The 27,368-nt window shown below is 44.9% G+C and overlaps 1 protein-coding gene across 4 annotated transcripts in view; it reads right to left on the bottom strand.

The window, feature by feature from the left end:
- The window catches only part of TMEM63C (transmembrane protein 63C), a 739,018-nt gene that overhangs the window by 188,357 nt on the left and 523,293 nt on the right, over positions 1-27,368 (bottom strand). The window lies entirely within an intron of this gene.

The raw sequence follows: 27,368 nt of genomic DNA, 5'->3' as shown, positions 1-27,368 counted from the left end.
TTTTATAGAGGTAGGTATATAGGACAATTGCAGCCTATCCATAATATAGTTAGATAACAATGACTCTTCAACTTAATTTCTTATTCTTGTCCATAGCTGTAAAATTTAAAAAAAAAGGTCAAGAATCGTGTTGCATGAAGTAACTACAGTAACCCTATTAGATCTCAGCAACTATTTACAAAGGGGTAAGAGTTGTTTGTCTTTACATTGCTTATCCTTGTTCACTTGAAAGCCCCGATATGTCCTAGGCTTATTGTCTGGTACCTTCTACTTTCAGATCATTAACTGGAAGACAAACTATATGAACACCTAATACTATATTAGCTCGCTTTTCTATGTAAGTATTTTGGAACCCATATTCACCTACAGTGAAGATTTGATCCCTAGACTTTAGTTAGATCTTTATAACAATGTTACATTAGGACCCCTGTATATAAGTTATAGGAGGTTAGCGTATGTCTTTTAACCTACTTGTGTTGTTTTCTCTGTGAATAGTAGTGTTATGATTATGTTTAGGGATCACATTGGTTTTTCTCTCAAACCTGTTCTGGTTGCTTTATTGGGATGTCTCTGTGTTGCTCTCAACAATGTCAAATGTTATTGCGGTATTTTATTGTTTGGTGACATTGATATTTTCTGTATATTGTAGATCCCCTGGATAATTGGGTTGTTCTATTGGAAGTGGTACTGAAGAAGGTGGCCTTGCGCCGCCGAAACGCGCGTCGACCAAGTGCGGGGTCTCACATTGATCTTGGAGACCTTTATTCATGAGTTTACTTCCTTGTTTCAAATGGTGTGGCAGTGTATGTAGCTAGAGTGAGAATGTTTGGATTGTTGAGTATGTGTGCGGATGTGGGTATTTTCTCTTTCTTCCAGGGGGGTAATGAATCATGTATCAATTTGTAGTAACTTTATTTTGTATATAGTAATGGTTTATATGCACCTTATTATGCTTTTCTCCGTTTACACTATTTGTATATAAAAAAAATGTTCTGTCTTTATAAAAATTGATTTTTCGCATTTCATGAGGAACTGACAAAGGAATAATAATTGATGCAAACTAATGGAATTTATATTTATAAAAATGAAATACATTATTTTTTTAAAGAAATGTAGGTCATTGATGAGCTTCTGTCACCAACATTTGAATAATTATTTGAAATACTGTTGCATTAGAATCATGTGGTAGGTAAGGGAAATTTGTTCTCTCGGTCATATAGACCCGGATCAAGCCCTTAAGAAATTGTTTAACAATCCTGGAAGACCACAAAGAAGGTCCAGACCCAGACCGTCTGTATCTCGAAATGGCTGCCAAATGAACCTTTATAGAAGAATGGGCCAGCCCCGACTTAGCCAGGGACAAAAGATAAGGTAGAAGCTGATGAGGCTTTGAAGTAAAGGGGTCAATTCCCTCTCTCCTGCACCAAATACAAAATCTCTTCTATTTAAAGCGGTAAGTCCTGTTCGTGGCAGGAGCCCTCGCCTGGGAGAGGACTTCCTTAATTTCATTTGAGATGGGGAAATTCCTAAATTCTCGCTGCTCAGGAGCCATGCTGTCAGGTGTAATGACTGTTGATCTGGGTGCCAAACCTGTCCTTTGGACATTGTGAGGAGATCTCAAATAGTCTTCAAGGGGAGAGGAGGAGCTAGCGACAACAGATGGAGCTCCATGTACCAGAACGGTCTCGGCCAAGCAGGGGCTATCAAGATCATCCTGCATGGTTCCACCTTGATCTTCCTGATGAGCCGCGGGATCAGAGGGATGGGGAGAAAGGCGTAGACAAATGTCCTTGACCAGGCTATCGAAAGCGCATTCCACAATGATCCTCGGTGGTGAAGCCTGCTTGCATAAGACCGGCATTTCTTGTTGGTCGGTGTGGCAAAGAGATCTATTGCTGGTCTGCCCCACTGGCTGAAGACCTCTTCTAGAACTCGCTGGTTCAACTCCCACTCGTGACTGACTGAGGATAACCTGCTCATCCTGTCGGCGTTCTCGTTTAGAACTCCTGGCAAGTGTTCTGCCTTCAGCGATATCCCATGAAGGATCGCCCATTTCCAGATCTGTTGAGCTTCCTGCGACAACGGAAGAGATCTGGTTCCTCCTTCCTTGTTTACGTAATGCATAGCCGTGGTGTTGTCAGATCTGATGAGCACTTGTGAACCTCCTAGGCGAGGAAGAAAATCTTGTAGAGGCAGTTTTATTGCTCTTAGTTCCAAGAGATCGATCGTGAGGAGACCAATGGCCACTGACATGTAGGTCTTGCATCACTGCTCCCCGACCCTCCAATGACGCGTCCGTTGTTACTATTTGAGGAGGCGGATCGCTTACGAAGGATAGACCTTGAGACAAGTCTCTCTGATCTGTCCACCATAAGGCCACTCTTCTCATCATTGGAGTGACGGTCACCCTGTCGTCGAATGATCCGTGAATCTGTTTCCATTGGATGTCTAGTTGTTCCTGCAGAGGACGCATTCTCAGTCTGCATTGAGGAATGAGAGGTATGCATGATGAAATTACCCCCAGCAGAGATCTGTAGCGGCGTACTGAAAGACACCTTTTTTGTAAGTCCAGAGCCAAGGTCTGAAGTTTTTCCCTCCTTTCCAGGGTTGGGAAAGTCTTTGAGAGTTTTGAGTCCAGGATGGCTCCCAGGAAACGTGCTTTTCTGGACAGAACCAGAGATGATTTGTCTTTGTTTAAAGTGAGTCCCAGATTTTGAAACAAGTTTGTACAAGCCTGAACAGCGTCCCGCGCTGCTTCCCTGGACGGGGCCTTCAGCAACCAGTCGTCCACGTAGGGGAAGACTTGAAAATGGTTCCTTCGTAGGAATGCTTCTTCTGGCGCCAGCACCTTCGTGAAGATCCTCGGGGCTGAGCGAAGACCAAAGGGTAAAACCCTGAATTGAAAGTGGCTCTTGGCTACTGTGAATCGTAGTAACCTTCTGTGTGCTGGGTGAATCGGTACATGAAAGTACGCATCCTCAAGATCGAGTGTGGCCATGAAATCCCCCGGATTGATCAGCCGCAAGATGTCTTGAAGAGAGACCATCCGGAAAGACAGGGAGATGAGATAGGTGTTGAGCTCCCTGAGAACTAAAATGGGGCGCAATTTCTCCAGCGTCTTCTTTACCAGGAAGAACCTGGAACAGAATCCTTGTCCTCTTTGGGTCGGAGGGAACCGGCTCTATAGCCCCCTTCTGGAGCATCTGATTAACTTCGAGCCGCAGAAGACGCAGGTGTTTCGATGGAATGGCTGCAGGGGGCTTGGGTGGTGGGATTTGCGCAAATTCCAAGGTATGGCCTTTTCGAATGATGTTGAGCACCCAACGGTCCGATGTGATCTTGGACCAATTCTGAAGGTATTTGGTTATCCTGCCTCCAACTGATGACTTCTTGGAGGAGGGAACAGTAGGAAGAGCCTGGAGGCCGCTATTGTCGCTTGGACGTATCACGTCCCTGGCGAGCCTGTTTCCCCTTGTTGTAAGGCCTGGAGTAATTGGAGGATTGGCCATGCCTTTGTTGATAAGGCTGGCGGTATTGCTGGGAACCTGAGCCGTAGGATGAATATCGCTGTTGCTGATAGGATCCTCTGTAGTTCGTACCTCTGCCTCTGGATCCTTTAAACGGAGTCTTGCGGTACTGAAGCGTACCCAAAGATCTGGCGGTCTCAGTGTCTTTTTTGATGTATTGGAGAGTGTCGTCAATTAGCTTTCCGAATAGTGCTTCCCCATCAAAGCGAAGATCTAGGACCTTATTTTGGATCTCAGGTCGAAACCAGGTCGCCTTCAGCCACCCCTGGTGACGGAGGACTGCAGCCCCAGCCAACGAACGAAACGCCGTCGTGGCAATGTCCATGGCACAGTCAACGATCTCCATTGAAGTCGCCTCCCCCTCTTGTAAGATCTTTTTTGCCCTTGATTTCGATTCTGGAGGAAGCTGATCCAGGAACGGAGCGACATCACACCAAAGCTGGCGGTCGTATCTGCCCAATATTGCCAGGGCATTGGCTGCTCGCACCAGAAAACTCGCCATCGACGAGAATCTCTTCCCAGCATTGTCCAATCTCCATCCTTCCTTGTCCGGAGGAGTTGTTAAGGGAGCAGAGGGGTTGCGGGATTTCCTCTGCGCCGCTTGCGAAATAACAGAGTCCGGTTTTGGGTGGCTCGTTAAGGCAGCTGGCCCATCGTCAGGTGCTTTGTACTTTTTATCTAGATGCGGTAGTACAGGGACCACCGCCGCTGGGTTCTTCATAGCCTTAAGGCCTTCCTCCCACAGATGTTGCACTATAGGTATGGACCTTGTCGTCTTCCAATAAGGTTCCTTGAAGTCATACAAGAAACATTACGAGGCCCCCGCAGGCATAGACAACTTGAACCTGCCAGCTGCTCTTTCCATCAGCTGATGAAAATCCCCTACGTCCGCTGGCGGGGAATCCACCGGATCCGGACATGGGGATGGAGGGTCCGGAATGATGTATTCATCCCATTCAGTAGCTTGATCAGTTTCATGATACGAATCACGATCCTCATCCGAGGAATCATCATGGCCGTCTGCAGGTCTGGAAGGCTCTTGCGGAATAGTTGACTGTGGCTGAGGGGACGCCTGAGCAGGTAATTCAGGAGCAGCCGCTGAGGCAGGAGCCGAGACAGGTGCTGCTGGCGCTACTGGAGCCAGAACCGGCCTTGTCGCCTTAGATTTGTAGTCCTGCAGCATCTTATGCAGGTCCTGCAGGAAAGAAGATGGTACCGTAACCATGTCTTGACCTGAATAATGCTGTGATCTGGCAGCCTGATGATGATAACCATCTTCCTGGTCATACCCTCCTTCAGAGTCAGTCTCCTGACATTTGACCAGAAGTTGAGAGGGACTTTTAGTGTAGCCATATGAGTCCTGATCATCCTCATCTGACTCCTCTTCATCAAATAGCAGAGCTGGTGGCAAGGGGGTTACTCTCCTAGGAGATGTCATCTCCGGCGTAATTCTTGTGACAGAAATAGTGATCCTTTTCTCCGATGCCAAAATCGTAGACGGTTCCGTTGACGATGGTACTGTGCGTGCAGACGTTGTCGACTCAGTTGACAGAACATACCTCGTGGACGCTTGTACACTCTACGACGAGATAGGCGTCGATGTCGTCGACGATGAAATTGTCGACGATCCAGCCGTCGTCATTGTTAAAGTTGTCGTCGTCGAGGCTGACCCTCCCGTCTATGCTGTTGGAACTGTCGTCGACACTTCCTTTCTCAACGACGAGCCCGTCGACGGAACAAATTTAATTTTGGCTTATATTTTCTTCGCCGACGGACCCTCTGTCGACGACGCCTTCATCGTCGAGGACTTGGAACTTCTGTCAGAAGATTGGGAAGAGGGTTTCTTGAAGGCTGGATCAGTCTTCAAACCCTTCGAAGGCGTAGAAGGTCCTACCCTCTCCTTTTCACTATGGTGAGGAGATTCGCCTGGACCTAGGCTCTCAGACTCTCTGGGGGTCTTTTTTGAGGCCTTAGAAGGATGTTCCACAGAAGGAGAAGGGGAACCCCTACCCCTTTTGACTGACCTTCTAGATGACACAGCTGACGATGAATCCTCACTGTCACTGGAAACTCCGTGTTTCCTTTCCTTCTGTTTCTGAAGCCAGGTCAGAAGTCTACCAGCACGATCCCGGAGGGTCTTGGTAGAAAAAGTGCGGCAGATCTTGCAGTCCTCTGCCTTATGATCCGGATAGAGGCAATAGATACAATCCTTATGTTTATCCTCCATAAACAACCTTTTCTTGACACAGGTGGAACATGGCTTGAAAAGGGCCTTCTTCTTTTCCTTGTCAGCCATCCTTTTACAATCCTGAAGAGAAAACTTGAAGAAAAAACTTTTGAAAAGAGATGAAATGAGCAGAGCTCAAAGGAGACTCCTTAAGCACAACGTGCGGTAGAAAATCTAAGGCTCTGAGGTTCCTTCAGGAGGGTTCTATGGGTGAGGCTCTTCTGATTGGCTGATGCCTAAGTTTGATCTCTTTTACAAAAAGAGGGTGATATGCTACAAAAGGGAATGAGGCCTAGGCCTTTTTCTCTCTCTTTTGTACCTACTGCTATGGTATTTTTGTTACCGAGACTCCCATTTCGACGATGGGCAATGATACAACAGCATGGGAATCTATGAAAGTTCCAATACTGGGGCAACATCTATTCTATACCCCCCCGCTGACAACCATTCTAAATATGCCTGTGCAGCCAATTAAATTACACTCCCATTCATCAATACATTAGTGTTTTCTAGTAAAAAGATTTTTTTGTTTGCTTTCTCATCCATAGAAACGTTATCCGCACCCAAAAGACATCAATAAAGACCAATGCTCAAGGAAATAATTAATCTAAGGTGGAGCTAGTGCATTATGGGCTACATTGACAAAGGGATGAATCATTGGAGTCATGTCTGAAGAATAGCTTTGAGATTTTCAAATATTCCGGACTTGAAACTAGATAAAAAGAGTGTGTATGGCATGTCAATCTACAATAGATACAAACTGAAAACTTGCAGTGAACTGGAAAGCTAAGTGACCTGGTTCAGCAACTATAGGGCTTGATGCACAACAATTAAAGCGATTTGAGTATTCTTTACAGCCAGATCCCCCTATGGAAAGGTTGGATCATAGATCCACACTCATAAAATAATACAAGCACTTCTTTTCACTCCAGTGGAAAGCCTCCTGCTAAGAACCCTTTCTCTGAGATACTCATGATTGGCACTGCATTTGGAGTATGAGCCTAGTAGTGCCCCAGATGAAGAAATCCCAGCTTTACTCCCGTTTATAGATCTACATGCACTTCAATTACTGGAGAGGCAACAACAGTGTGCTCATCTCTGCCAGCACACTAATGTGCTTCTTGAACAACACCATCAAATCTAACTCCAATACAGAACTCACAAAATCGCTTTATCTAGCTGGGAATCAGAGAGGCTTACTAAACAACACCTTCTGCACCCATCTGCAGTAATATCCTCAATCAGTAAACTTCCAAATAAATAAAATATTGGCACAAATTGCAGCTAATTATAGCAAAAAACACTATCAAATGTCAAATAGCACCAAGTTGCTAGAACATTTCCGTTTTTTTACCGCGGAAGAACTAAAAACCATACATGAGCCTCAAATACAGCATTAGTCCTGATGATCTTTGTCTAATTACTTTGGGCAGCTCATATGCTTTCTCAATTTGCCCAGAGGTTGTAAAAATCGTAAATAGACCATACATGCATTGATAAGTCTATCTAAATTTCAAACATTCCCGAGTTGTACTAATGCCTAAAAAGTGGATATCAATAGCTTTTTAAAACGAACCAATAGACACCCCTTAAGGCATACATAAATTACTGGAACGAATTTCTGCCAAACAACTTTAGAGGGATCTTAACTCAAGCAATCTAATTGATCAAAGAAAGTGGTAGTCTCTCCCAGTCAGTGACTGGGGAGGCCCAAGAGGATGGGGGTTTGAAATGAAACATAGGAACCTACATGGAACATGAAGTAGGATGTGATTCATCGCAGCCACCGGGGATGTATGGGTGAGTCTGGCACATCAATCTTTCAGAAAAGAGCCCCAAACTTCAAGAAATATCTGCAATTTATCATTTAGCTCATAAATGAAGCATTCAAACATGCCATATCGTACATGTTATCCAACCAGGTCTGAAAAGTGGTTTATTTTTTTATTTTTTATTTCAAATCGTTTTTATTGAGAATTTTGGAGAAAAGAAAGAAAAGACAATACAATAAATCTTCCATTACATAGATTGAATCAAGCATGCTATTAAGTGACAACTACACAAAGTTAAAGGAAAAATAAAGACAAGTAGGTCCGGTATATCGCATCCAAGCTATCAGAGAGCACGATATTCACAGTGCATTCAGATGTAAATTATACAGTCAATGGAACATACATGGGTAACATACATTTGCAAGTCTACATCACGGGGGTTCAAAGTGAGAGGACGATGCATCTAGAGAGTTCCATATTTTTTTGGCTGGAAGGTTTCCATGTAGCCGATTGCAGGGCTGGGTTATCTGCTCCTCTCAAAAAGGAGAGCCATTCCAGCCAGATTTTAAAATTGACCTCCGCAGTGTTTTTCCATTTGCAAAGGATGACCTTGCATGCCAGTGTTAATATTACATCTAAAAGTTGGCGTTCATGGATGTCTGGCAACTGTGTGTCTAGTGCACCAAGTATAACGTAAATAAAGTCCTTTACATGGTCAATTTCAAATATACGGTGGATATAAGCAAAGATTTTCTCCCAGAACGTCTGCAATAGAGGGCAGTAAAAAAGCATATGGGCAAGATCCCCTGTCGCCGTCTGGCAATTCCAGCAATTGGGTGTGTCTTTCAGATGGCATTTATACAACCTATGGGGAGTCCAGAATATTCTGTTCAGCAACATGTATTTTGTCTGGCAAAGAATTGGGGATACCTTATTGGACAAGGCGGTGTTATATATTACATCCCAGTCTATCACTATTCCCGTTGAGTTAGATTCCGATTCCCATTTGCCTTCTACTAGCCTATGGGATTTCTTGGGCAAAGGTAGGAGTAGCTTATAGACTTTAGACACGAAATGGCCAGCATGAGTCAGAAGTGGCAGACGCGTCACAAGCCAAGGTGATTCAGTAATAAGGTTACGTTTAGAGATGGTGGATTTCAATTTCAGGAACTGGTAGAAAGCTATGGGGGGCAGGTTATAAGTCATCTGCAATTTCGAGAAGGGAATGGGTTGTGTACCATCGTAGAGGTCCTTAACCATGTTGATGCCCTTTTCAGCCCACAGGTCCCAATAAAGGGTTTTGCCCTCTATTTTGAACATAAGATTTCTCCACAGTGACACAAAGGTGTTTTTTTTGATAACGGAATTAGTTTTATGGGATTTGTCAAGCCTTAGCAGGGCTCGTCTAGTATTCAACAGAATGTATTTGGAATGAGGTAAGTGTGTTAAGTCCATAGTAAGGAGGGCTGGAAGGGGTGCATGTGTGATGATAGATTTTTCAATAGTTAGCCACACTGGAACATAGGATGGAGAGTCTACCAGCCAGAGAGCTCCCTGTTTGCAGAGGAAAGCCGTCCGGTAGTTCCTGAACGAGGGGAGGCCCAGGCCGCCTTTCTCTTTTGCTAGTTGCAACTTTTTTAATGATATCCTGGCTTTTTTCCCTCGCCACAGGAACCCCCCAAACAGCTTATCCACTTTCTTGATAAAATCGTCCGTTAAAGTCATGGGGAGCATGCTAGCTAAATAGTTAATCAGTGGAGTACACATCATTTTAAGAGTTTCAGCCCTACCCCACCAGGAAAGAAACTTGGGTGACCAGCCGTCTAACAATGTGGAGATCTTTTTTAAGGTCAGTTCCTCATTCACTTTTAAGGTTGATATTAAATCTTTCCCGAAATCTAGACCCAGGTATTTAAAATATTGTGGTTGCCAGGTGAGGCCAGAGGTTCCGAGTATGTCCTTATTTCCGACGTTATTCAGGAGTTTGACCTCGGTTTTGTCCTTATTCAGTTTATAGCCTGAAACCCTAGAGTATTCATCGATAGTATTCATTAGCGCAGGAATAGCTTCATAAGCTCTTTCCGACATAATGAATACATCGTCCGCATATGCGGTTAGTTTTACAGTACAGCCATTGAATGGGATACCAGCAATGGCTTCGTTATGCCTTATATGGTATAGGAACCGTTCAATGGCTAGCAAGAACAAGGATGGGGATAGAGGACAACCCTGTTTCGTTCCCTGTTTCAGACAGAAGGATGAGGAAAAGGAGCCACCCGCTCGGACCTTCGCAGTAGGACCGGCATATAGGGACATTACAAGTTTCGTGAATGTTACGCCTAAGTTGAATTTGTGTAACACTGCTTCAAGAAAAGCCCAATCTACTTTGTCGAAAGCCTTTTCGGCATCTAACGTGATTGCCGCTGTGGGGGTATCTAGAAGTTTTGCTTTCTCCAACACATGTGCCAGTACTCTGGTGTTATCACTGGACAATCTATGTTTTAAAAATCCTGCCTGAGATGGATGGATTAGGTTGGGGAGAACTCGCTGAAGACGGGCTGAGAGGATCATAGCTAGGATCTTACAGTCGAGATTAAATAGGGAAATGGGTCTATAATTTTTTGGCAGGGATGGGTCCTTACCCTCTTTGGGGAGTACCGCTATAATTGCCTCTGCCAGGGTTACCTTCACCTCACCTGTGCCGGTAATTTCTTGGAACAGGTGAAGAAGAGGGTCTACCAGAGATGAGGTAAAACTTTTGTAGAATTTAGCAGTGAAGCCATCAGGACCAGGTGCTTTACCACATTTTAGGCCTTTGATCGCTTTCTCTATCTTAGTCGCCGTGATCGGGTCATTTAGACTCCGTTGTTCTTCAGATGACAGTTTTGGTAAATCACATTCATTTGGGTAGTCCTGAATCCTTCCCTCTTCTACCGATGTGTTTTTAGCGTATAGTGTTCAATAGAAGTCCTGAAAAACTTCCGTTATTTCATTTGGATCTGAATGGCCTACCCCTGCAGAGTCCTTAATGACATTGAGTTTTTCTGAACCTTGAATTTTAGGTAAGCAGCCAAGCTTTTGCCCGCCTTATTGGATTCGCAAAGTTTAAATCTTCGTCTTCTGTCCAACCATACACCTGCCCTTTCACCAACCAGTTTATTGTATTCGTATTTCTTATTAGTCATTGTGTTGAGTGTCTCGTTATCCCTATCTATCTGGTGTTTATTTTCTAATTCGGATATCTCACGTTCTAGTGTTTCCAATTTAGTGTCGTGTTCTTTATTCATCACTGAACGAATTGTAATGCATATCCCTCTGAGCGTACTTTTCAAGGCTTCCCAACGTACAAGATCTGAGGTATCCCCTCTCCCATTCAGCTCTAGATACGAGCGGATGGCGGAGTGGATAGCAATCCGGTGTTGGTCTTTATTTAAAATCTCATCATTTAATCTCCACGATGTTTGTCTTGGGGAGGGTTTAATGTTGGTGATGGAGAGGGAGATACAAGAATGATCCGACATGACTCTCGGCTCAATAGATGTATCCTCTATCCTCGGGACCCCATTCTGTGTAATAAAGATGTAATCAATACGCGAATATGAGTCGTGTGGGGAGGAGTAGAACGTGTAGTCCCTATCCGTGGGATTTTGTATTCTCCATGTGTCAACCAAGTGAAAGCGATGGCACAAATTAAGGAATGCATTATGTGATTTGTTTGGCTTGAAAGTGCACCGTGAGTCTCTATCCAGGGTTGGATCAAATGGAAGATTGAAATCCCCGGCCATTAAATGCACGGCAGAGTCTGGAATAGTCTCGACTTGCTTCGCTAGTCCATCCCAAAAGCTTAGGTCACTAGTGTTAGGGGCATATATATTGGTAACGTAGAATTCTGTGTTGTCCCTGCTCAGCTTGGCCGTAACCCATCTACCTTTCTCATCAGCCGATGAAGATAATAATTCCACCTTGGACTTTTTCGCTATTAGTATCAGTACTCCGTTCTTCTTACCCACCGCCTCTGAGCCTACCACCTCAGAATAGAATTTATTCCGTAACGTATAGAATTGTTTCGTGTCTAGTTTGGTTTCCTGTAATAACACAATATCGCCTTTTTGTCTGCGTAAATAATCCAATATCTTTTGTCTTTTTATGGGTTGATTTAACCCTTTTACATTCAGGGACAGGATTTTTAATTTGTCCACGGTGGCCGCCCCAAGTGGCGTGTCAAGTGTAGGATGTATCATTTCAAATGGTTATGAACATTATGAGTTCAGTATAATTCTCAGAGAAGTATGTTCCATGTAACTCAGAAGGTAAGATTCCCCTCATCTTGCTGTGTGTGCACTTGACTGACTAGGGCCTCGAGCAATCGTGAAAGCTTGTAGGGATGGCATGCAAACGTCACATCTTGTCAATACAAAAAATAAGCATGAAAATGAAAACGTAAATAATAACCAAAGCATACAACATACACCCCCCACTATCCCCACCCCACCCTCCCCAACCGCAAATAGTAAGCATGGTGACTTGAGGAAAATCGCAGTATTCCCTCCCGTCAAAGTTAATATAGTGTAAACATTGGAACAATTTGAAGCATTGAACTTTATGCTAAGCCTGCTGGATCCATGAACAATGTAACTCAACTACGGAGCCACAGCTCCGACAATTCTAAACAAAAACTTGTATATTTAACAGCAAATGAGACAACCTTGTGTTTGTAAATCTAGAGGAAGCCGTTGTGAACTGATCTACATTACCAGACATACTGAGCTGGAGCATCCTAAAGTCTAGAAGGAAGTGATCCATGAGCAGGAGTGGCCTATTATCGCCTGTCGTACCTATCCCCAACAATCTTAACACCCGAGGAGAAGCGTCATACCATACATTGTTTAACATCACAATAACAGGTCACAGCGATAAAGCAAAATAGTAACTCAGATCAATGAGGCAAAACGCTAGTTAGGCGCATACTTAGGCGAGCATTCCAAGCAATAATGGTATCGAGGAGACAAGAGTACAGTAGATTGCAGAAATTGTGACCAAGAGCAATGCGCTAGGGCAAAGCTTGCATAGGTAGGTGGAGTTCTGGAATGTATCACATGATGACCATCCACTTGGCAGATCAACCCTTGTCTTAACCAGAAAAGTATAACCCTGGCCGTACAACCACCAGGGTCACAGGCCCATTGTCATGGTGAAGCAGTGCGACCAGTAGGGTCGTATTATAAGATAATCTAAGAATACTCATTTGTATCCAGAAGCCGAGGCCGCCATATTGTCGGGATTATTGGTGTCCATGTCGCGTTCTTCCAAATCATCTAACATACGTTTGAGTTTCATGGGGTCTGAAAAGATGCGAGGAGACCCACGAACAATCACTCTGTACTTTGCTGGGCCCACAAAGCCAAAGTGGGTATTAAAGTCAATTTCCAAAGAAGCAAAATCACCAATTTAGCCACCCCTAATCCAGTAGAAAGCCATTAATTAACATGTTGGGTCACTGAAAGGAGTCAGAAGTATCATGCAGAAGCACTATTCGGGCAGAGAAAGCTTTTCTCATATGGTCCCAAACATGTGCCCAGAAGGCCATCAGCCAATTACATTCCGATATTATATGGACTATGTCGTAATATGGTAAGCCACATTTCCAATAACGTCAGCCCACACTAAGACAGGCTTTATCTAGCCTTGCTGGGGACCAGTGCTAGCGGTGGGGGGTCTTAAATAAACTATAGTTAACAAGTGCTTCCCATAACCCAAAAAAAACTTTCTTACTAGATTTTCGGGAAGAAATGCTGTTCTTGACAATTTACCAGTGGTGCTCATCCCACGTACATGCAAGCGTGGATTTTGAGCCCATTCAACATTCATGATTTTCTACTTCTCCTCTAGTTCTGACTAAAGATCTCACCCATAATACATGTTTTTCATTGATAAAATACACAAACAAAAGAGGCAAACAACAAAGAAATAAAGTATATAATCTAAAATATGAAACAAACAACATCTTACGGGAATCCCAAACTGGTTTTCGCCCGGGCCATGGCACAGATACTGCCCTCCTCGCCGTCATCGAGGAGGCAAGGCGCATACTGGATTCAGGAGGGTCAGTGGCAGTGATCCTCCTGGATCTCAGCGCAGCCTTCGACACAGTCAACCACCGTGTCCTCCTCCATCGGCTCGAGGCAGCAGGGATCACCGGGACGGCACTTAGTTGGACAGAATCCTTCCTCACCGGACGCACGTTCCAGGTATGGGACGGCATCTACCACTCAGCCACCCTCCCCCTCACAAGCGGGGTCCCGCAGGGATCTTCCCTGAGCCCGACGCTGTTTAACGCATATATGGCTCCCCTGGAAGACGTGGTGACACCATTTAACATAAAAATGGTAAGCTACGCTGACGACACTCAACTGGTCGTCTCTCTATCCCAACTAGCCGACCACCCAGAGAAACTGGCGAACTGCCTTACCCAAATACACAGCTGGATGAGTGATTCATCACTAAAATTAAACGGGTCTAAGACCGAAGTGATGCTCCTGGGAAAACAATGGGCAACCATCCCCCCAACAGTCTGGCCCGACGTATTCGGAGAAATCCCCTCCCCGAAGCGTGAAATCAAAACCCTTGGAGTATGGCTCGAACCGGAACTCACCATGAAGACGCAAGCGGCCAAAACTGCTGGCACCTGTTTTGGGCTCATGCGCACCACCCGTAAGATCCTCCCATTACTTCCTCCTCCCTCTAGGAAACTTCTCATCCAGGGGCTAGTTTTGTCCCGTCTTGACTACAGCAATATGGTCTACCTGGGCGCCCCAGAGGCCACCCTGACTAGACTACAGCGGACACAGAACGCTGCGGCCCGTCTGCTCACGAACCTTCCTTCGAGAGTGTCAGCAAAACCAGCCCTCAAGGCCTTGCACTGGCTCCCTGTTCGCCAAAGGGTGGAATTCAAAGCCATGTGTACAACACACAAACTTATCAACGGATCTGGCCCTACTATCCTCAGCAGCCTGGTCACCCCCTACAAAGCATCCATATCCCTCCGTTCAGACAGTGAGCACCTAGCCAACGTCCCCAAATTCAAAAGGACCCGCACCGGAGGCCGACGATTCTCAGTGCAAGCGGCCGTGAGATGGAATTCCCTCCCACGCACCCTCAGACTGGAAGCCATCTACCTGACCTTTCGCAAAAAACTGAAAACGCACCTATTCCCGAAATAACTGTTCCTCCTCCCTCCCTCTCCTTACAGGATAAACAATCTCCTTACAGCGCGGGGATGCCCTTGGGTCACCAGGCGCTATACAAATCGCTAAAATAAAAAAAAAAAAAAAAAAAATAAAATATAGAAACTAACCTAAAGCGCTGTTCAAAGTACCTTCCTAAAACAGTCTGAAAGCTTTCTCCTGCTATGTAAAGTTGCACAACCCCCTAAGACAAAGGAAAGGCAAGGTGTTTTTTGAGATTCTCAATTCATATTCAAACTTGCTTCAGATTCCGAAAGACTTGAGGACAGCAACTGATCATCTGGATCTCGAGGATTTTTTAAATTTTTTTTTAAAAGAGCTTTTAATTGCATATAAAACAAAGAAAATTGCGGTGACATTAAGCAGCATGTATCGTAGTGGTAAAACAGACAACAGGTAACACGTTTTCATCTGGGCTTAGGACCCAGTAACACCCAGTTGCCCCCCCCTACACACGCAACAAGCATTGGAAATGCAATAGGTCTCGGATTTATTTGAGTTAGAGCGAATGACATTGTAAATGGCAATGTCTTTTAGCCATGTGTTATGGAGTGTATGTATGTGGTGTGTAGTGGAATTATGTGGGTTGGATTGGAATTGTTTGTGTGAGTGTGATTGTGTGTGTGGTTGTGTGTGTGTGATTGTGTGTGTGGTAGTGTTTGTGGTTGTGTATGTGTGGTTCTATGTGTGGTGGTATGTGTGGTGGTATGTGTGGTGGTATGTGTGGTGGTATGTGTGGTGGTATGTGTGGTGGTATGTGTGGTGGTATGTGTGGTGGTATGTGTGTGTTTGGTTGTGTGTGTGTGTGTGGTTGTGTGTGTGGTTGTGTGTGTGGTTGTGTGTGTGGTTGTGTGTGTGGTTGTGTGTGTGGTTGTGTGTGTGGTTGTGTGTGTGGTTGTGTGTGTGGTTGTGTGTGTGGTTGTGTGTGTGGTTGTGTGTGTGGTTGTGTGTGTGGTTGTGTTTGTGGTTGTGTTGTGGTTGTGTCTCAGTGTGTGGTTGTGTGTGTGGGGTTGTGTGTGTGGGGTTGTGTGTGGGGTTGTGTGTGTGGGGTTGTGTGTGTGGGGTTGTGTGTGTGTGGTTGTGTGTGTGCTTGTGGTTGTGTGTGTGCTTGTGGTTGTGTGTGTGCTGGTGGTTGTGTGTGTGCTGGTGGTTGTGTGTGTGCTGGTGGTTGTGCGTGTGGTTGTGTGTGTGTGTGCGTTTGTGTGTGTGTTTGTGTGTGTGGCTGTGTGTGGTTGTGTGTGTGGCTGTGTGTGGTTGTGTGTGTGGTTGTGTGTGGTAGTGTGTGTGTGTGTGATTGTGTGTGTGTGTGTGTGGTTGTGTGTGTGTATGATTGTGTGTGTGGTTGTGTTCAGGGACGCTCTCCAGTCCAGTCCCCTTCAACGCCCATACAAAGTTCAGAAGTTAATATCGAAATATTTCATACAGAAACCGGGAGATAAACAATCTGCCCCACAACAATGAAATGCTTAGGTTATGTTTCTGCATCACTGAAGAAAAGCTAGCAGAAGGAGCCTCTTGCAACCCTATAAGATTATCAATCATCTTCGAAACAGGAACACCAGCGATGGGAACCTTCAATCTTCTCTATTTCCAATCCTTCAAAACAATAAAGTGGCACCAACACTTTAGCCTACTATGTCTGTTTTAGACTTCATGATTGCACAAAACATACAAACTTTATCAGAGAGTCATGATTGCACAAAGCATACGCACTTTATCAGAGAGTCATGATTGCACAAAGTATATGCACTTTTTCTGACAGTCAAGACATGGGCTAAAGGGACAGGGATGAAGAATGGGAAATTCACGGAACATAAAGTGATGACATGTTCACTGGGGTCGAACCGATGAGCAATGGGCACTTTCTTGCTTGAAACTCAAGTTGCATCACCTCTTTCAATTGGTCCCCAGAGCAATTGTTTTCTTTTTAAAGTAATTGAAGATGTAATCAAAGGTTTACATTTGTGATTCACTTTTATGGATTTCTTTTTTATTGTTATGCAATGGTTTCTGTTAACTTATGCAAATAAAGTTCAATACAATTCAATACTGAAAACAATGCACAAAACCAGAGCATAAAACGCTACCAAACCATTGTGACCATCCGACTAACAGTCAGGCAATAGCATAAAAAATGTATTGGACTCCAGGAAACTTTTTTCTAAAAGTCATCCTGAAAAAAAACAAGTTTGTACACAGTTCCTTTCATAGCTGTCGAACATTAGCACAAAATGTCATGTAATGCTTTGTTATAGAGATTGTACTCAATCCAGTATTCAGTGCTGACTAACAAAATAAAACGATTATATTAAATATATTGCTATCACTGACTATTCAACTGGTTGTCATTAATGGCCTTGTAATATACATCTGTCAAAAGAATATGCAGGAACCAACAATTTCTATCCCTAAAAATCAAAACTTTTTTGAGAATATCCACAATCAAATAATTACAGTTTTTGGCCCAAGCCCAGGTGGCTGTATGTGAAAATGTTGAGCACAAAATTATTGGTGCATAAAAAACACAATAAACAGTATATCGACTACCAAATTATGTTATAGTAAATTTTCGTTCCTTAACACCATATCTACATACCTTGAAGATACAGATCTCATCAAGGTACATATATGCAGAGTAAGTACAGTAAATATAAACTTACCTACACATACCTTCATGATACTTTCAGAGTAGTTATTTTGGCCAGAAAATCTTTGACAATCATTATTTCAAACTCAACTACAAAGCTTGGGGAAAAAAAGCTCATCATGTACGTATCATGGCTGCATAAAACTGGACTCAGTATTAGCTTCCTGCACTATTGAAGTCCACATCTCTTTTAAAAAAGTTACTCTTTTAATGACTAATTTTTAAAAAACATTTGAAATCCATGTATGTTTTCTACTAACTAAATTATTTGTTTCATAAGCTTACGGTATGTTATGACCAACTAAATGATTTGTTTACATTTAAGATTTTGAAATCAATATCCTCAAGTTCAATCAGAATCCTATTCCTGAAAAGAATAAAACATTTATACTGCAATCAAATGTATAGTAGTCAATTTAATGAAGAATCAAAAATCCCTATAGGTAAAGGAGTATGCCAATATTGTGCAATCATTTTGGACTGTCTTTAAATGAACAAATCCCTCTGGTCGACTTACAAGGTGAACATGTTTTAACCAAAATGGACATTTTCACGCTACTCTCCCTTTTCTAGTCAGAGGAAAAAGTCTGTGGCATTAAAGAAAGCCCTGTGCATACACTATTAAAGAATGTGTGGTTTGAGTTTTGTCCCATGCTAACAATACATTTTATCTCTTCTTTATACTATGCATATACTACGAAGCACAGTTAAGGAGGGGAAAGTGTTGCAAATTTTAAGTGCACTCCTTACCTACTGCTCCCTCTGCTGCAGAGGGACGCAGCGCTCCTATTCAGACCCCAGAGTAGTACGCCACAAGAAAGGGCTGATCTGGCAGATTCTTGCTATATGTGCAATCTTCACCCACAAAGATATGCAGATCTTTCACAAAATTCTGGTCGCAGATAGCTTTTAGTTTGCTGAGTAGGCACCTACCAGCGGCAAAGGTTTAGTAAGTCAGCTCCTCTGAGAGCAAAGTAATACACTTGTGGGTGTGTAACGACACAGTTTAAAAGATAACATTGTTTTATCTTAGGTCTTAAATCTACTGCGAAATGATAGGTTAAGAACATCTAACACGCATCAATCTGCAAGCACTTCCTGCATGCAAGACAAAACATAAAGGGCCGGATGTAGGTGGCCAATTACTGGTCGTCGGTAATGGCCGAATTCGGCCGTTACCGACCGGTAATTGGATTTTGAGATGTAGGGCATGCATTTACAGAATCGGTATTTTACCGATTCTGTATTTACCGATTCGGTAAAATTACCGAATCGGTAAATACAGACTCGGTAAAATACCGATTCTGTAAATGCAGATGTAGCTGGCACATGTCAGAGTGCCACAGGGCTTTAAGAATCGGTATTTTACCACCCAATCCAATTGGGTGGTAAAATACCGAATCCAGGTGTGCATGCACATGTGTGCATGCACACCTGTGCCATGTGACACACAGACATGCCCTTAGGGCATGTCTGTGTGCCACATGGCGCACATGCCTATTTTTGGGGTGCCAGAGGGTGCCAAAGTGACACCCCCTGCGCCCTTGCTCAAATCGGTATTTACCGATTCTGTAATTACAGAATCGGTATTGCCCATTGATTCCTATGGGCTGCAAGGCCCATAGGAATCAATGGGCAATACCGAATCGGTATTTACATAATCGGTAAATACCGAATCTTAACGATTCGGTATTTACCGAATCTGAAATACCTACATCTCCCCCCTCTATTTTACCACCTCTTAAAGACCGATTCGGTATGAATCGGTATTTAAGAGGTGGTAAATTAAAATTACCTACATCTGGCCCTAAGAAAGGAGATCATTAAAAAAAGAATGAGCCAGACCAACATTAGCAAAGCCAATAGGTCTCGTCTACGAGAGCTACTAGCTTTGGCAATGATTAGCCATTCTTTCAGCAGCAGAGCATGGCTAAAAAAACTTTTATAAAAGTGCAAGTATCCGACAAGAGCTATAGCACATTCTCAATAAAAAACAAGGGTTCAGTAATAGATCTGCTGAGTCAGTCAGCACAAACTGCGGGTTCATTTACCCTGGAAACCGGAGGACCCGAGTACTACAGGACGTCACGTGCAGTATCATGGCCGTGAAACGAAACACTGGGCGGTAACGAACGGAATGCACATTCATTATGATTACAGAATATCAGCAGATTAAATGCCCGGTTTTCAAGCTCACATATTCGTGCGCCAGATAAACAACAGTGAATGCCCGCAAATGTTGAGTTGGACACTATACTCAGTATCACTTTACACACAGTTTGTACTTCACTAAGTTTCAAATGTCTCTTTTGCTTTACAAAGTGTAAATCCTGCGAAGGCTCCTTAATTCCATAGAATCTCCCGTTTCAACCAAACCCTTCTCTATCCGATTCCGGGTACTTGGCTTATTTCTAAGCTGATCCCCGTGCCTTGCTTCTCCGTGAAATGGATAAAAAAACAAGCACCTACCTCTCAGTGCCCTCACTGCGTTGCGAAACTTCTCGATGCCGGCCAGGAAGAGAGCAGTGATAGGTGCGTGGCGGGGACGCTGGCGCCGTGAGCGTGCGCGCGACTGAATCCGCACGTGGCCAGCACTTGTCGCTCCCTCTCCCATTAGGATTGCTGGGCGCGTGCCCAGCTCTTGTCTCCTTTTGGCGGCTTTGGCGGCTGATGATTACAATAGTTCTCAGCCGAGAACGCGCTTCGCGCGTCTCTAGGCCGAGACCTAACAATTCAGACGGCAGCGGCAAAGTGCATCCATCCTTGATAAAAAAGCATGGAATGCGTTACTTGTAACTGCAGTTATCCAGTAATTGGTATCTTTCATAGATTCACATGCCTGAATCATTCCCCGTCGTCGAGGTGGGAGTCCCCGGTACGTAAATAAAGTAATGTCATATAGACATATATACATAGTAATGGGCCAGAGGCCTCTCATTAGTAACATATCCATGTCCTTTTGTGAAAAGGACCAAACTTTGGCCAAGTCGCCAATCAGCTATCACCACCCTCTAGAACCTTCCTGGAAGGAGCTCTAGTCCCTCAGATTTTCGTAAGCACAGTGCCAAGTAGTATATTACTGAGAGAACCAAGGTGAGCCCTTCCAGGGGAGGTGGGTGGGTTGCATGTGAATCTATGTAAGATACCAATACTGGATAACTGCAGTTACAGGTAAGTAACACATTCCTTATCCAGTATTATGGGTATCTTTCATAGATTCACATGCCTGAATCAGAGTAGCGAGCAATAACAAGCACATTTCGAATGGTACAACATTAAATGTCACTAGATAATAACATATCAATTGTGAAATGCAAATGGTACCAAAATGCAATAGTAGAGAGAAATGTGCAAGTAGACAGTAGGAAGGTGGGATGAAATAGTAGGCTCACCTCTAGTGAAATAGATGACGGAGCATAGCTTGTCCCACTGCTGCATCTTTCATAAGTTCAGTATCCAAGCAGTAGTGCCTGGTGAACGTATGAGGCGTCTTCCATGTCGCCGCTCTGCAGATGTCAATGATGGGCACTCCCGCATAGAGCGCCATGGAGGTTGAGACTGCTCTAGTGGAATGAGCACGAACCTTGGAATGCAGAGGATGTCCTGCTTGCTGATGACAGAAAGCAATAGCTGCAGAGATCCAATGTGAGATGCTCTGCTTAGTCAATGGAAGACCTTTCCTACGTCTGCTAAAGGCAACGAAGAGTTGGTTAGATTTTCGAAATGTCTCTGTTCTGTGGATGTAGAACTTCAGACAGCGTTTGAGATCAAGAGAGTGGAGAGACCTCTCTGCTGCGGAATGTGGATTCGGGAAGAAAGACCGCAGGACTATAGGCTCATTAAGGTGAAAGTCAGATGTGACCTTTGGAATGAATTTAGGATTAGTCCTCAGAATCACTCTGTCCTGCCTGAATTGGAGGAAAGGGTCTTGAATTGAAAAGGCTTGGAGTTCGCTTACTCTTCTCGCTGTGGTAAGCGCCAATAGAAGAGCCGTTTTCCAGGAAAGATATTTGATATCAGCTTTGTGTATTGGCTCAAAGGGATGTTTCATTAATTGAGCAAGCACAATGTTCAGCTGCCAGGCAGGCGGTAAAGACTTCCCCGGAGGAAATGTCCTGAACAAGCCTTTAAGGAATTGTTTTAGGAGTCTGCTGGACCAGAGGGAAGTACCAGCTGAGGAACGGCTGAAACGAGATATGGCAGCCAGGTGAACTTTTATTGAAGCATGAGCAAGACCTGAGTTTGCCAAATGAAGAAGGTAAGGTAAGATCTGTGCAGGTGATGAAGAAAAGGGATGTATTTTCTTTGATTTACACCACATGCAGAACCTTTTCCATTTTAGGGAATACGTTTTGTTGGTACTGTCGGCCTGAGCCCAGGCTAGAACAGCTCTGCAATCTGGCGGGATGTTTAAGTTCTGGAATTTTCTGAACTCCGGATGTTGGACTTGTCTGTGGTTCATTGTGAGGAGATTGGGGCACGGCTTGAATGGGATCGGCGGTTCCAGTGATAGGAGATGAAGCTCCGTGAACCAGAGTTGGCACGGCCACGCTGGATCTATCAAGATCAGGGTACAATGTTCCACCTTCAGCTTCCTGAGGACCCTGGGAATCAGGGGAAATGGATGAAATGCGTACGCAAAGACGTTGAACCATACGATTGAAAATGCATTCCCTAGAGACCCCTTCTGGGGACGCCAGCTTGCGTAATGTTGGCATTTGGCGTTGTGTCTGGTTGCGAATAGATCCAGGTGAGGCCAGCCCCATCTGGAGAAGATGTGACTGAGAAGTTGGTGGTCCAGCTCCCACTCGTAGTACACAGGGCGGCGCTGTCTGCTCAGTGAGTCTGCAAGGACATTGTACGTTCTAGGGATGTATTCTGCCCGAAGGGAAATGTTGTGAAGAAGTAGCCAGTTCCAGATCTTTTGAGATTCGCGAGACAACGTCAGAGAACGAGTCCCCCCTTGTTTGTTGATATAGTGCATTGTGGTGGTGTTGTCTGTCCTCACAAGCACTGGGGAGTTTTTGATCCGAGGCAGGAACGCTCGAAGCGCCAGGTAAACTGCTCTTATCTCGAGAAGGTTTATGTGCAGTTGTCTTTCGGCAGGGGACCACTGTCCGTTGATTCTGAGTTCTTGGAGGAACGCACCCCAACCTTCCAGGGACGCATCTGTTATAATATGCGGCGAGACTGGAAGCAGGAACGGAATACCTCGCATAAGGTTCTGTGGGTGAATCCACCACTGTAGAGCTTTTACCATGGGAGGAGTCACTTGGATTACATCTTTGAATGATCCTGTACACTGGATCCATTGAGTGGCTAGCGCTTCCTGAAGAGGACGCATATGAAAACGGCAGTGTGGAACTAACAGGATGCGAGAAGACATCATCCCTAGCCGGGACTTGTAAAGGCGCACAGCGGGGGTTCTTCTGGTTTGTACACGGGCCGCCAAGGATGCTAGCTTGGATTGACGCTCCTGTGAAGGGAATGCTTTCTTCTGAGCCGTATTTAGGATAGCGCCTAGGAAAGTGAGACGCTGGGAAGGCTGAAGGATGGATTTGTCTCGATTGAGAGTAAGGCCCAAGTCGTTGAAAAGTTGAAGACAGGCGTTGGAGGACTTGGCCACGCCTGCAAAAGAAGGTGCCTTGACTAGCCAGTCGTCCAAGTATGGGAAGACTTGGTGATGTTGTTGCCGGAGGTACGCTGCTACTGGAGACAGGCATTTTGTCAAAATGCGTGGTGCCGACTTCAGGCCGAAGGGTAACACCAGAAACTGGTAGTGTTTGCCTGCCACAGCGAACCTGAGGTATTGCTTGTGATTTCTGTGGATAGGCATGTGAAAATAAGCGTCTTGAAGGTCTAGAGACACCATGAAGTCATTCGCATTGAGGAGTTGTAGCACCTCCTGAATGGACACCATATGGAATGACTGTTTCTTGAGATACTCGTTTAGGTTTCTTAAGTCCAATATAGGTCTCCATTTTTTCTCTTTCTTCCGAATTATGAAGATTCTGGAGTAGAACCCCTTGCCTCTCTGATCGTGAGGGACTCTTTCTATAGCACCTTTCTGGAGCATTAGTGAGAGCTCCAATTGCAGCAGATATAAATTCTTGTGGAGCATTGGGCTAGGAGGAGTTGGAGGTGGAGTTTCTATGAACTCCAGAGAGTGAGTTTCTATGAACTCCAGAGAGTGTCCGAATTGAACTAGTTGGAGGACCCATCGATCCGTAGTGATTTTTCTCCAATTTTGTAGGAAAGATGAAATTCTTCCTCCAACTTTGCATGGCAGAGAAGAAGTGGAGACCTGTGGCAGAGAGAAGTCATTGTCTTCTGGCTGTGTCCTTCTTTCCTCCTCTACCACGAAAGGAAGACTTCGTGTAGGACGACTGTTGTTGTCTTTGCTGATATTGGGGTTTGTACTGCTGATTTGAGCTGTACGAGGACCGGTAACCTTGAAAATCTCCTCTTGAAGATTGGCCTCTCCCTCTGGAACCCTGAAAGGGAGGATTTTTAAACTGGAGGGTACCCAGTGCCTTTGCTGTATCGGTATCTTTTTTAATACTTGGAAGCGCCTAATCTATGTGTGCTCCAAATAGAAGTTGGCCATCGTAAGGCATGTCGAGCACCTTAGTTTGCACTTCCGGCCGGAAGGTAGTTGCTTTGAGCACTGCAGCCCCAGCTAGCTGGCGGAAACCCGTCGATGCAATATCCATCGCACAGTCAATCACCTCCGAGGCTGAGCATTCGCCTTCTAAGTGAATCTTTTTTGCCTCTTCTAAGTGAATCTTTTTTGCACCTTAGTTTGCACTTCCGGCCGGAAGGTAGTTGCTTTGAGCCAGCCTTGCCGTCTCAGCACTGCAGCCCCAGCTAGCTGGCGGAAACCCGTTGATGCGATATCCATCGCACAGTCAATCATCTCTGAGGCTGAGCATTCGCCTTCTAAGTGAATCATTTTTGCCTCTTCTTTTATTTCCTCCGACAATGATCCCAAATATGGGGCGATATCAGCCCACATTTGACAGTTGTAACGTCCTAACAGTGCCATAGAGTTTGCAGCTCGCAGTGTCAACACGGACATCAAAGAAAACCGCTTCCCAATATTGTCCAGTTTTCATCCCTCCTTATCCGGTGGCGCAGTTAGAGCAGCAGAAGGATTTTTTGATTTGCGCTGCGCTGCTTGGGTAATGACCGAGTCCGGCTTGGGATGGCCAGTAAGGCAAGCCGGAGCTGTGTCTGGAGCCCTATATTTCTTGTCCAGCCTGGGCAGAACTGGGGGCAAGGAAGAATGGTTTTGCATGATCTTAACCCCTTGGTAACAAATGTAGTCTATGATAGGTATGGACCTAACAGCCTTTTTGAACGGTTCCTTGAAATCATAAAGGAAGCAGTCTTGTTGTTGGGTAGTTATTGGAATCTTGAAACGCAAAGCCGCCCTTTCTAGGATATTATGGAATCCCCCAATGTCCTCCGGGGGCGAATCAGCTTGCGTTGGCACAGGAGATGCTGGACATGGAATGACGTAATCATCCCACTCGTCATGTGAGTCCTGGAGTTCCCCTTCCTCCTGCTGTTGCTCCTCTTCTTCATCTGAGGATGGAGGATGCTGGGCAGGAGCAGGATCCGGGTGAAGCACTAGAGGTGGAGGTCGAGGTCTAGGCGGAGGCGTAACCACTGAAGGTGGTGGAGGTGTAGAGGGAAACCTCTGTTTATAGTCTGCAATCAAGAACTGCAGATCCGTGACTATGGATGCAGGAAGACACACAATAGGTTGAGGAGGAGGAGGAGGCTGGAAATCCTCCTGGTAATCCACTTGTTCGTCTTGCTCTTGTTCTTCATAATCTGAACTCTTGTGATATTTTACGTGCAGTTCAGATGGGCCAGTAGCTGTCTGGAACATAGAACCCTCATCCAAATCTTCGTCGTCCAGAAGATGCGCAGGTGGTAAAGCCTGGACTCTGCTCGGAGAGGTTAGATCCGGTGTCTGAGTGTGCTTAGTAATTTTTAAGTCAACATATGTACTTTTAAAGAAGGTATCGTTGACGATGTCGTCGACGGTTGCGGCGTCGACGGTGATTTCTTCGGCGACGGCCTCGTCGTCGATGATGGTATCGTCGACGACTTCGTCAACGGCGATGGCATCGACGTCGATGATGTCTTCGTCGATGACGATGGAGCTTTCGTCGTCGACGATGATGTGGACTTCGTTGACGTGGAAGCGCTCGTCGACGATGTCTTTATCTTTATAATAGATGAAACGGACCTACCCGTCGACAATGAGGATGTTGTAGACGTCGACGTGGATAATGAAGAGGACGCCACAGAAGTGGAGATGGTCGCTGTCGACACTGTCAAAGGCAGAGTTGAAGAGGTCGTGAAGGGTTTCTTAAGGGTGGAAGCAGAGCCCTGAGGAGAAACCTTCACAGGCAAGACCTTAGAATGAACCTCTGATACTTCAGCGTCTTCTTTTGAGGTGGCTCTGAAGACGGTCCGGGGGATGTCACTCTAGGTCTTTTAGGAGAGGAATGGGGACTCCTGAAGGAACACTCACTCTCACCTTGTGGTAAATAAATAAATAATACCCTATTTTTGACTAGACTTATAGCATAACAGATAGCTCAATAAAATAAGAGTCAAGATTCGAGGTAGTAGGAGTTTCTGCAGGTTTATTACAGCATAAGGACAGGATCAGGACAACCTGCATAGAACAGAGGTGACAAGGCCCAGCAGGACAACTGGGGCCCAGCAGGGGAAAAGAGGCCCAGCAGCTGCTGGGGCTAGGTCTGGGATGAGCGCGCTAACATTCAATAACAAAACACAGGCATATATACATAACGCGAACACATAGCATTACATTGTAGTAGGCGTAGCAGTGGGTGGAGCAGAAAGGCATGACGCGTAGCAGTCGCGAAAGATAACAGTAAAAAAGAGGTGTAACTGGGAGTATACATAGACATGTGATGCAAACGTAACAGAATAGGTCATGAATGGGCGGAAACATAGGAGGGGGCTACCTAAGGAGCCGGGACCTCCAACCTAATGGTGCGCGAAAACTAGCAATGACGTGTTACTAGGAGAAGCTGGGGGCTACGAACTCTGTGCTAGGAGCAGAGACTAGAGTCTGGAGGGTCGGAGCGACATGTACCTAAACCCTATCTGGTATCTGATGTTTAGGGAACATGTTGATATAAACTAGAAGTCATGAGGGGAGAAGCTAACTTGATTCTAAGACTGGACCATGCATTATTCTACATGTAGTGCGTGGTGAAGAATACTAAATGACTATTAAATACAGTATTTCTCTAACGTGGAGACGAGAAGACTAGACAATGACGGAAACTATTGATGCAGTTCAGTAGCTTAGGAATGCAGAAGAGGAGGACTGAACTGATAGCTGGAATTATAACATACTTTTGGCAGACTCAGAGGCAGAGCCAAGCTACACCGGGCACTGCGAGGCAGGAAGTAAGTGAAGGGTCGAGGATACAGGTGGGGGCTGTATTGCTCCTCAGCGAGGCTTTCAGGAGACAGGAGCTGAATCTGTGGTCCGGGCCCTTTTGAGGCCTGGAAACGGGGACTTTATAATGGAATAACGTGCACACTGGGAAACGTGGCAACATTACTTTACATAGGCCTGATATTCGTAGTATTCACGAGGACTGGAAAATAACATACCAGAGGTGGACACAACTGTAATTGCGTCATTAATCGGACATGGGGAATAACATATGCATATTGGTCATGCACACATAACATATGATGGATGAGGCGTAGGGACACAGAACATGGCAAAATTTACTTTTCCACATTCCCTCCTTGTCACTACGTTTCCATCAGGAAACATCAATTTTCATGATACCGTCTATCATTTCATACAGTACCATTTGCTCGTCTCGAATTGTCTTGGAACGGGATTTAGAACGGGGCTTGGGACTAGGAATACAAGAGGTAGCA

The sequence above is a fragment of the Lissotriton helveticus genome, chromosome 9, assembly GCF_964261635.1.
Source record: "Lissotriton helveticus chromosome 9, aLisHel1.1, whole genome shotgun sequence".
Classification (NCBI taxonomy): domain Eukaryota; kingdom Metazoa; phylum Chordata; class Amphibia; order Caudata; family Salamandridae; genus Lissotriton; species Lissotriton helveticus.
Note: the sequence above shows the minus strand (reverse complement) of the source record. Positions and strands in the feature narration are given on the sequence as shown.